This window comes from Rhipicephalus microplus, unplaced genomic scaffold, assembly GCF_043290135.1.
Source record: "Rhipicephalus microplus isolate Deutch F79 unplaced genomic scaffold, USDA_Rmic scaffold_693, whole genome shotgun sequence".
In the NCBI taxonomy this organism is placed as follows: Eukaryota; Metazoa; Arthropoda; class Arachnida; order Ixodida; family Ixodidae; genus Rhipicephalus; species Rhipicephalus microplus.
The window spans coordinates 8,530-18,863 of record NW_027465249.1 but is presented as its reverse complement, the minus strand read 5'-3'; the positions used below and the strand labels follow the sequence as shown (position 1 = coordinate 18,863).

The 10,334-nt window shown below is 44.8% G+C and overlaps 1 pseudogene; it reads right to left on the bottom strand.

Moving 5' to 3' along the window:
* Positions 1-9,890, bottom strand: LOC142795476 (mitochondrial import inner membrane translocase subunit TIM50-like; annotated as a pseudogene).
* Between the last annotated feature and the right edge of the window lie 444 nt (positions 9,891-10,334).

The following is a 10,334-nucleotide window of genomic DNA, read 5'->3' as shown; positions in this document are numbered from 1 at the left end:
CATGGTTGGCGGCGCCAACCACCACTGTTCGAGAGTCCCACAAAGCACAACATCGTCACTGCCGTTTCCAAAGTCCCATGGCCCAAGATCGTTGGCTGGGGCTTGGCTCCAGGGGGCGCCTGCTGCTTCTCTTCCTGCAAATTGCAGGCAGCATGCTTTATGTGAGGAACGTGCTGGTCACGTGCACGAACTCATCCAAGGCAGGTCACAAGGAAAAGGAACAGACGTCTCTATCACTGAACTAAGACTGAATGAAGAAAATGTGTTATAAGAGTCAATAGCCAACGGTAGCAGTTAACTAGGCATCTTCAGGCGGCATAAGGCGACATTTAGCTGACACTATCACGTGCTTGTGTTACGCACGTAAATACGGTAGTTGAAGTCACAAGACTGAAGGGGAAGCTTTGCTAGAATGCGCTTCTTTGGGACTGGCCCATATTTTATTGAGGGGAGCGTTACTCGGCTGTCATGGGAAGCAGAAGTGCGAACGAAAAGATGGCGAACAGATTACATCATATTCGAGGCTGTGCACGCGGTCACTCGTAGATCGAATTCTTCAAAACTGAAAGTTGATAGTGCTCTAGATGGTGACTAGGGGTAGTGCTCGACAACAGGAAAGGTAAAGTGAGCATGGCACGGTGCAGAGGTGTAACGCTCTGGGCCGCTAAGAGAAAGCTGCATAGCTGTGCCGCCAGAAGCTGGTGAAGAACACGCAACTGAGCGACAATACCCGATCCAGGCTGTTCTGCAGAACACCATCTACGAGCTTGGCAACATTTCATTGTAACACTAAACTTAAGTAAATTTAAAGACAGAATAACTTGGCAACATGTAATGCTATCCCTTATACGCATTATGAAAAATGCTCAACTGAGCCCCACAGTACCTATTTCTTTATTCGGATGTCCTTGTACTACTCAACTATTTACTGCTGGTAGAAGAGGTCAAGGTCAGCACTGTCTTAAAAAAGAAAGAAAAAAAGGAGAAAAAGAAAAATCACGTCAAACGTGAGGTGTCAACAGGAAGCAGAATAGTTTAAGAATACGCTAGAAGGTGAGTTGCCAGAAATTCATTATGGAAAGTTTCCAGCATGCATGTAACAGAAAAAGACGCAAGGAAAGAGCTTGTTTGTCTGCTTCTCTTGCATCTTCATTTTCTGAATGGGCGCTGAAAACTTCCCCACAATGACTTTCTAAGACACTCTTTCTAAGTCTTTCAATAAATTTCCACGTCATCAAGGGACAAGCCTTCCAGCCCCTCCCTTTGCTAGTGCCTTATGCTTATACTGCTTGAGTGACATGCCTGGAGTTTCTTTTGGTTTTCCTTGAATGCCTCCAATGGATTGTCAAACTGGCTGTAGTAGTCCAGCACTGTCCGCACATCCTCCACCCTCGCTTGTGGCAATAGCTGGAATCAAACAAAGTGTTATAACTTGAGAGAGAGCGAAAAAAAAAAAAACTAAGCATATTCGAATAAATTTGCATCATCTGACATACACCAAAGCAGTGCTGAGAGATTAAATTCTGGGTTTTACATGCCGAAACAATGCTATGCCAGGGCGTAGCAGGCGTGCGCTACCCTACTGTGGCATTTTCTGTCATGTTTCTGTTTGTGCAGCATTTCATGAGTGTTCAGTGTTTCTACAATGTTCATCCTCTCACCCAAGCTCTCAGACCCTTAATTAAGGTACCGATGATAACAGTCTGGGCTCAATTACAGCTTCAATACATAGTTGTACCAACACAGGATTTAACTTCAGGCAATGCCAAACACAGCAACAGTAACACACATATTCCACCACTTTGTAGTGTGTTCGACTCACGCATAGCTAAATGATGTGCACGAGAAAATAATGTGCCCAGAGTAAGCTACATTTGCGCTGCTGCTCCAAACAAGCAACAAAAAAAATTAGAAATAGGATGGCAAGAACTCACTGCGCAGAAACTGGGCCAGCTCAATGAGCGTGCGATCCTCATCACTGCCGTCCCACTTAGGTAGCCGTAGCGCATTGCGCGGCTGTAACGAGCAGGCCTCGGCACTCCAGTCGACCATTATGACGCGAGAGAGGTCCCGGTTCAGACAGGAGAGGTCCTGCGTGATGTGCACACTAGTGTTCCAACATCAGAGCAGCCAAGTTCTAATGGAGTTCACAACAGAGTTTTAGAACCTTGAAGCAATGAGTCTTGAAAAATCGCACACAGTCACTGCACAGATATATCACAAACGATATATCACTGCACAGATATATCACAAACGTAATGCACACGATGCCCATGCTGATAGCCGATTACAGAATGATAGCCTTGATCTATTGCTAAATACACCAAAAACATTATGATGCACCCATTCTGTCGTCTTGCAGCCATGTTGTCTGCACATTGGTCACACATCTGGCAGCCTTGCTCATTAAAGATGTGACATCAGTGCAGTTCTCTGTGGTATCCGAGCGCAAGAAAAGTGAGTTGAAGGTACCGAAAGTAACGCCCCAACTAAAGCGTAACTAATAATTCAGCTCGCTTATACAGGGTCAACATATGTGTGATGTAGGCTCGCAGGGCTACTCGTGTCAGTTACTTGAGTACCTAGGTATACACCGGAAAATGCCAAAAAACAAAATAGGATGCTCTGATGTTTATTAAAATTTAACACCAGCATTTAGTGACATTTCCAACTTTGAACATTTGTGGCTGATACCAATTCCTACTTAGTATATCATAGGATTCCACTGAATTCACTCAAACAGAAACGACTCCACCTGTAAATATTAGCTGGCTTTCCCTATGTAAAAAGAGCCACAATAAATAAGCAAGAACATGCTTCCTGCAGTGTGGGTTTCAGATTCCATCAAGAAAAAGAAAAGTCTGCCCCTTTTAATTTTTCTCACAATGAGGACTTCTAAGGTTAGGCAGAACTTTCTTGAAGGGCAGTAATCTGCTGGTCTAGATAAGTTGGTTTTCTCATTTGTACGTTCAAGCTTGAAGCTATTCGTACCGGGAATCTTAGTCCACAATGTTCATGGGTAGCTTGTAAATTATTGCACAACACCGTACCAAGGGAAACACAGCACCTATTACAGCATCAACAAATACAAGTCACAGATGAGAAGATCAGATCAAATGGGTCTATTTTTTTTTTCTAAATAATGCATTGACACTTCTCCAATTAGTTATAAGGGTGTTTTGGTACGAGAAAGTTGGAACAAGTCCTGACATCCAGATAGGATAGGTCAGTGCAGTCAAAACAAGTAGCACTGTTTGATGTTGTGAATGTAAAATGAAGACTTGCCTTGACGTGGTGCCCTTTTTGTGTACCGAGTTGCGTCTCGGAACAATCTGTACATGATGTAGCCCTGAGGATCTAGGGTGTCCAGGATAGGATATGCCGTCTGCAAATGAGTTTAAACAATTAAAAACAAATCAAAGAAGTACCCTTACATGCCCATTCACAGCATTATGAATTTACTAGCAGTGATTTTCAGGCATCATTCATTCCCTCACAGGGTGCTGTGACAAGGGTGACAAGCGATGCTATAAGGATAATGCATTTGTACGGCAGTCTAATCTCATTGTGGGGAACAATGTCCTCCCTTGTCCTTTCCCTATTCCTAATAAGTCACCACTTTTCACTCCCTTCACCATACAAGTGTTCCGTTCAATGTTAACGCTGAGACCAAAACCAAAACCCTGATTGTTTGTGTTGTTTGTTTGCTCTGTATACATTGGCCCTCCTAAACAATTAGTGGCCAATGTGGCCCCTTATGATATTAAAATGTTTCACAGTAAAGATGACCACTGATCTAACTCGGCAGCATTTGCGACATCAACGCTGGTGTGATACAGATAGAGTACAGACTCCCTGTGTCGTTGAAAGCTTTGAGCGAGTATTGTAAATGTCACAGAAGATGTGCTGCCGCACACAGTTCTACAAAAAGCACCCGATTTGGAGGGGGAGGGAGGTTTTTTTTTTTTTTTTTTTTCGTGCCGTCCTTGCTCGCTGTGTTGTTTGGCTGCATGCAAAATCATCCTGGCTGCTTATGCCAGGGATGTTATTTTTCCTGAGGGGACATGCTCTTGACAGTCTAGTGAACACTCAAAAGGCTGAACTCATACTGAAGCACCCATATCGCTTTATTTTTTTAGACTTCATTAAAACTGCACTTTCAACATCACCATCTTTGGTGCTATCCCGTGCATGTCATCTTTGGTGCTATCCCGTGGTGAGGCGCTAGTTTATGATTTTAGATTAGCGTTTCGAAGTAATGTTCAAAATTGGGACAAAATTAATAATGGGAGCGTTTAATTACTATATGATATGTTAGAACATGTATGACTGAATCACGTGATTATCAGACACAAAGCTAGAATTCACAGTAAAGAAGTTACAAGATTTTACTGTCAGGGGTCCTTTAATCTCTTGAGGGCTTCTGCGATACATGTATGGTGGCAGTTTTTCATCCGGCAAGGTCTTTCGACCTTTCATTTGAAACTTCGCACTATAACCAGTGTCCATGCTCACTGCCACCTCCTAGAACTTGCCAGAAGCTCTGTCAGTGTGCTACCTTCTTACGAAGATAAAAAGAACTGATTCTGCATTGCGCAGTCTGTGGCAGCACCCTCAGATGGTTTCGATTGCGACAGGAGCCGCATGAAAATTGATGTTTATCTTTATTAACACTCCTTTGCAGGGGTGGTGGGACTTGTTCACTGGCACTGCTCTTAGGATATCCTATCGGCTAAGGTTACCAAGTATTATTGATCTCGTCAAATTACCGAGCTTCCGTCATGTTGCTCAGATGAATGGCTAAGCGGCAACATGGCCAAATAAGCTGCCCGTTTTCTTGACACGACCGACGGCAATGACTATTCCAACTCTCACCACAGGCCCTTGTTTCGAGGAATACAACACTCTGACATAAAATTGAACATTTTGCAGTTCTGAATGACGCTGACACCACAATACCGTTCCTCAATCTTTTTTTACAATGTCCTTCCATCTAAACACATTTTGTGTGATCAAAATCAGCAATAAAGTAGGCTGACCATCTGGGAAAGTTAAAAAAAATTGACCCACAGAGGGTTATGTGACAGGAATAGTCAAAAGCTGAGCAAGTACCATACTTGGCGGCAGCTTGTCTTGACATTGGGGCAAAGGCTATTGTGCCCCGATTTCGGTTTTGCTCACTCACAACATCAACACGTTTAAAAAAGCACATTATGAACAAGAAAAACATTTAGACTGTTCAGTATATAATTTAGCGTCTATTACGAGTACATTTTTCTTGGAGAACTAAACAGTGCATTTGCGGCCGTACACTCATGTAATGGACGCCACGTTTTTTGGAAAATGGGTGGGCTGAAAAGGTGGTGCTGTCTAAGAAATAGAAAAAAAAAAAAGAAAAAAGCATTCTTGCAAAGCAGACAATAACTGTATTATACCCTTCACAACTGTATAAGTCTCATGATAAATGAAGCAGTAATTATTTCAGCAAGGCAAATGAGAAAACTATCAGTAAACCTAAGTAAGTAGTATTTCTTGGCGCGCGGCATCATGCATCTGCTTTGGTGGCGTAGCTTCCACAGTGCTGTCAGAAAAAGTTGTCGCCCAGCATAATAAGCCGCCCTTCCGCAAAATGGATACTCACAAATCCCTGTTCCGAAGTGTAGATGACAACTTCGAAGAGCGGGTGGTCCAACCTGCTGCAAGAAATGGTTCACGCCAACCTGCTGCAAGAAATGGTTCACGCCGGGCCTCTTCTTGAAACGCCAGCCAGTCTGGTACGTCCAGTCGGGGTGCACCAGAACGCCGGTCATCTCCAGGACTAGCGTGTACGGAGGCTGGTAGTAGGGCTCGGTCAACGGGTCTGGCAGGAGCTTATCGCGGGATGGGTCCTTGATCATCTGCGCACGAGCAATTAATGCGCTACAGCTCAGGATACGAGAGGGATTAGTGATTTTTATAACAACCGCCTTCACTCTTGCTTACGATGAACAAAGTAAGTATAGTACACAGAGCAGTGAATTACAGGTCATACAATATAACGGTTAGAATTTTACATTCTAAAGCTGTGATATGATGATAAGGGACATCGCAGGTGAGGTTTCTGGAAATTTTTATCCTCTGGTGTTCTTAAAGGGACCGACAACTGCCCAGGACATGACATGAGATGACTGCACGGATAGAAAGATTGCCCTCATAGTGACCCAAACCAACCCCCCCCTTTTTTTTTTTTTTCGTGATAAGTGGAGTTATACTTTTTAATTCTTAATGAAGATCGTGAAAATAACCTGCGGCGCCACCTGGTGGCAGAAACTTCAATTATCTGATGTGCCCTGTCATGTGACTGTAAACTAGCGTACGCGGTCAACAATTTTCCTGTTGGTATTGAAATGTGCTTTGCTTCTTTATAGTTAAAGATATTACTCCATAGAAATGTACATATACGCCTGCGTTTAAAGTATGCATTAAAGTGGCGCTGCCTTCACACGACATAATGATCCTACGCTCGTCGACGCCTCTTGAGCAACTTTTCTGTGTATTCATGAAACCGTGCACGCTGTTTCCGGGTCGCTAGGATCTTGGAGTGGCGCGAGTTTTCTACTCACAATTTGTCTCAGAAATGACGTGTACTGCTACTCGGAGGCCGCGCATATGTGCAGGGCATATGTGTAACGAATGTATCTGATCAAATTAGCCTCCAAAGTGACATTAACCAAGTGCAGCGTTGGTGTGAGCGGTGGCAAATGGAACTTAATCCTAACAAATGTAAACTTGTGTCGTTTCAGCGTCGCCATAACCCGCTCACCACTTCCTACGTAATCTCTAACACTCCTGTTCAACTTGTGCAATCCTACAAATACCTTGGCCTAACTTTGTGCAGTGACCTAACTTGGGCTGAGCACATCCGGACTATCATCGCAGCTGCTAATCGTACTCTCGGCTTCCTAAAACATCATCTGCGCAACGCACCCCGCCATGTAAAATTATTAGCATAACAGTCCTCGTAAGAAGCAAGCTTGAATATGCATCGTCAATTTGGAGCACACAACACGCGTATCTCATTACTGCACTCGAATCACTTCAAAACCATGCTACTAGATTCATTCATTCCTCATATGCCTATCACATTAGCGTGTCATCTTTAAAAGAAGAAATTGGCCTGTCCCCTCTATCTTCCCGCCGCCGCATTGCCACCCTTTGCTTGTTTCATAAACTTTTTCACAGTCCACTTGCAATCGAACCTTACATTTCCCCCCCATTTCGCAGGTCATATCGCATTGGCCATGTCTTTCAAGTTGCCCGTCAACGCTCCCGCACTGTTACTTTTGCTGCCTCATTTTTTCTTCGTGCAGCAAAAGACTGGAATGACCTCCCCCACCATATTGCAGCAATCACCTGTCCATCAACATTTATGCATAGCGTCACAAGCCATTTTTCAAGCTAATTCATGGCTTTTTTGTACGTTTTTTTGTAACCTCACCCCTTATGTAATGTCCCCCTGGGGACCTTTAAGGTAATAAAATGAAATGAAATGAAATGGACGTTTTCAGTGACTTGGCTTGGCTCGTGTGTCGAAAGAGTAATGACAACGGGACAAGCCATCCACGACACAGGCGCAAACAACCTTGCGCACACGCAAATGCAGCGCGGTACAAATACAGAGAAGAAGAATAAAGCCACATTGTCTCATTGTAACATGTTGTCATTTTCAAAAATAGTTTTAAAGCTCAGAATAAACATGGTTAAGTATAGTTACAGGAACTCCTGCAAAAGTAGAACGACAGTGTGCACAAGTCACTAGAAGGACTACCAGCATCGCGATCGATTTTCAGCATCGCTGGACAAAAAGGCACATTCGTGTTCAGAGCCTTTCAGATGAAAGAACACTGCTTATAAAATAACTTTGTGATTTTGGGATTAACTACTGCTCCTACGAGCACTACGACGGGTAAGCTATCTGTCGCGCCGGAAAAAACTGGGTGAAAAAAAATCAGTTGTCGGTCCCTTAAAGGTGCACTTAAATCTAAGCTCATAGGTTTCTAGCATTTTGCTTCCATTGAAATGCATTTGCGATTTGATCCTGCGACCTTTGTGCAGGCAGCTGTAAACTATGACTAGAGAACCGCGGTGAATTCACATTACAGATTAATCTGCTGTGACAAAGTGGTAAAAAAAAAAGTGGTTGGCTACAACAGGTGACACTATTTCCGTCATGAGAATAGAACACCGAGGTTTGGGACAACGACTACACTGCACGATTCGCTTATGTAGGAGGTCAAGTGCGGTTGTCCAGGTGACGTCAGACCCTGGACTATGGAGTGGGTCTAATCAGAGGCACCAATAGCTTGGCGTGCTGGCCAAAGAATGCTACTAGCATTAAAATGCTGGTTAACTCGTATCCTGAAAGCGGAGGAGTACAACAGTGCGACAGCCATCAGCTAGGACCTGCAGGAGTGATACGCACACAGTTATTCAATAACCATACCACCAAAAGTGGAATGACAACATCAGTAGGAATGCAGAAATTTAGTTTGCAATAAAACTAATGAGAATGCACCTACTCATATTATCGATTAAGTATTATTACATAAGTGATGGGGCCTCGCCCTGACAAGTTCGCTGGCTTGCATGCTGGAGAAATATGTCTTGCCATATCCAGTAAATGCTACAAGTCCCCATCCTTTTCTCTTTAGATTTTTTGCATGAGGGTGCAAATGCAAGGACTGCGACTTCAGCAGTGCTTTTCTCAAGGGCTCTGGAGGGCATTACGGTGACACACGGAATCAGGTCATAGCCACTACTTGCCAACACGCTTGAAAGCTGGCTGCCACAATAGCACTAGAGGCTCAAAAAAGAGATGAAACACACACACACACACAAAAACATGCGTTTTGATGTAGCTGTGACTTTACAACCTGGTGGGTTTCTGAAAGCAATAATTTGTCTAAAGTGAACGCTCGTCCTGTCTGGTGAACTTTTCGGGTGTGCCTTACAAACGTGCCCCGGTACCTGTTGTTCTAAAGCTGGCAGCGATTTCACGTTAGGTAATATATGTGCTGGTGGTTTCATTGTATTCGCCAGTGATTGCGCAACGACACGAGTGAAGGTTCCGTACCTTGTTGTATAGCTGGAGCTCTTTGTATGTCCTGTACAAATGGGCTTTCCAGCGAGGCACTGAAAGGTGTCAGCCATATAGGATGGGTCATGCGCCTCGCACCAACCTTGCCTCTACTTACTGTGGCTGAACTCATCCTTTATCTGGAAACGAAAGATGACAACAGCATGATCGGACGGGAAGAGGTGTTGTGAACGCGTTAGATCACTCAACGTCAACGCGTCAATCGTTTCGCTCACGGAGAGACAAGCGTCAGAAAAATAAGTAAGGAATGCGTTTCATCAGTTTGTTCTGGGATGGCGATGGAACGAAATCATGCTCACCTCATTGCCTTGTTCATCCAAAGGAGGTGCACCTGCAAAGAATTAGGAGTGAGACATCCCGTTCGCATTCCCAGCTCATACGCACCCCAAGAGACAACCAAGAAACCACCGACGCCGGTGAACATCGCGCCGAAAGCAACGAACGTGTATTTCATGGCTCGTTGTGAAAACTGGTCCGCTGATCGGCCCGAAGCACCACTGCCAGCACCGCTACCGGATCCACTGCCGCCGGCACCTGCGTCGGCCAAGCCGCGACGCAACGCAGGGATAGAGTCCCACCGCTTGCGAAAGGCAGACCATCGGTGCGGTTGCCTCGATGGTGGCGACCACGTAGACCAGCTCCTCAACAGAGATGGACCACTGCGGACTGGTGTCGTCAGTTTTGGTCTGAGACCATGCCACAAACACATGCACGCTCGGCCCACCGCCATTTTGCACTCTGTCTCGGCTTGGCTCGGATTTGACTCGTTAAGTGTGGGGATGGCAAACCGGAACTCCGAAACCGTCGACGGATCCTGACCACGGTGTTAGAAGTATTTGTGATCCTGACAATCTTGCGCACAGATTCCTTGTGCTAAAGTGCCCTGCGCCGAAATCTCTTTGGAGCAGTTGAGAAACCACTATCGCTGCATAGCACGTTGTAACCTTGACACTGGTGCAAATAATGGGAGGAAGGGGGGCAAGCGGGGGGTGAAATTACCTCCGCTCTGTGTACAAACACGGCCACTGGATGGAAAAAAAAAAAAAACATCCAGCGGTCGTGGTACAGGCTTACAAGTTTCTCTCTTGGTCGTGCTCAAGTCGAGCTCTCTCGAGCCGTATTTGGGCTCTGGACTTGCTCAATGCAAGTGCGCCTTTTAAGTATAGTGGGGTTTACGAATTCAGTGGTTATATTTCAA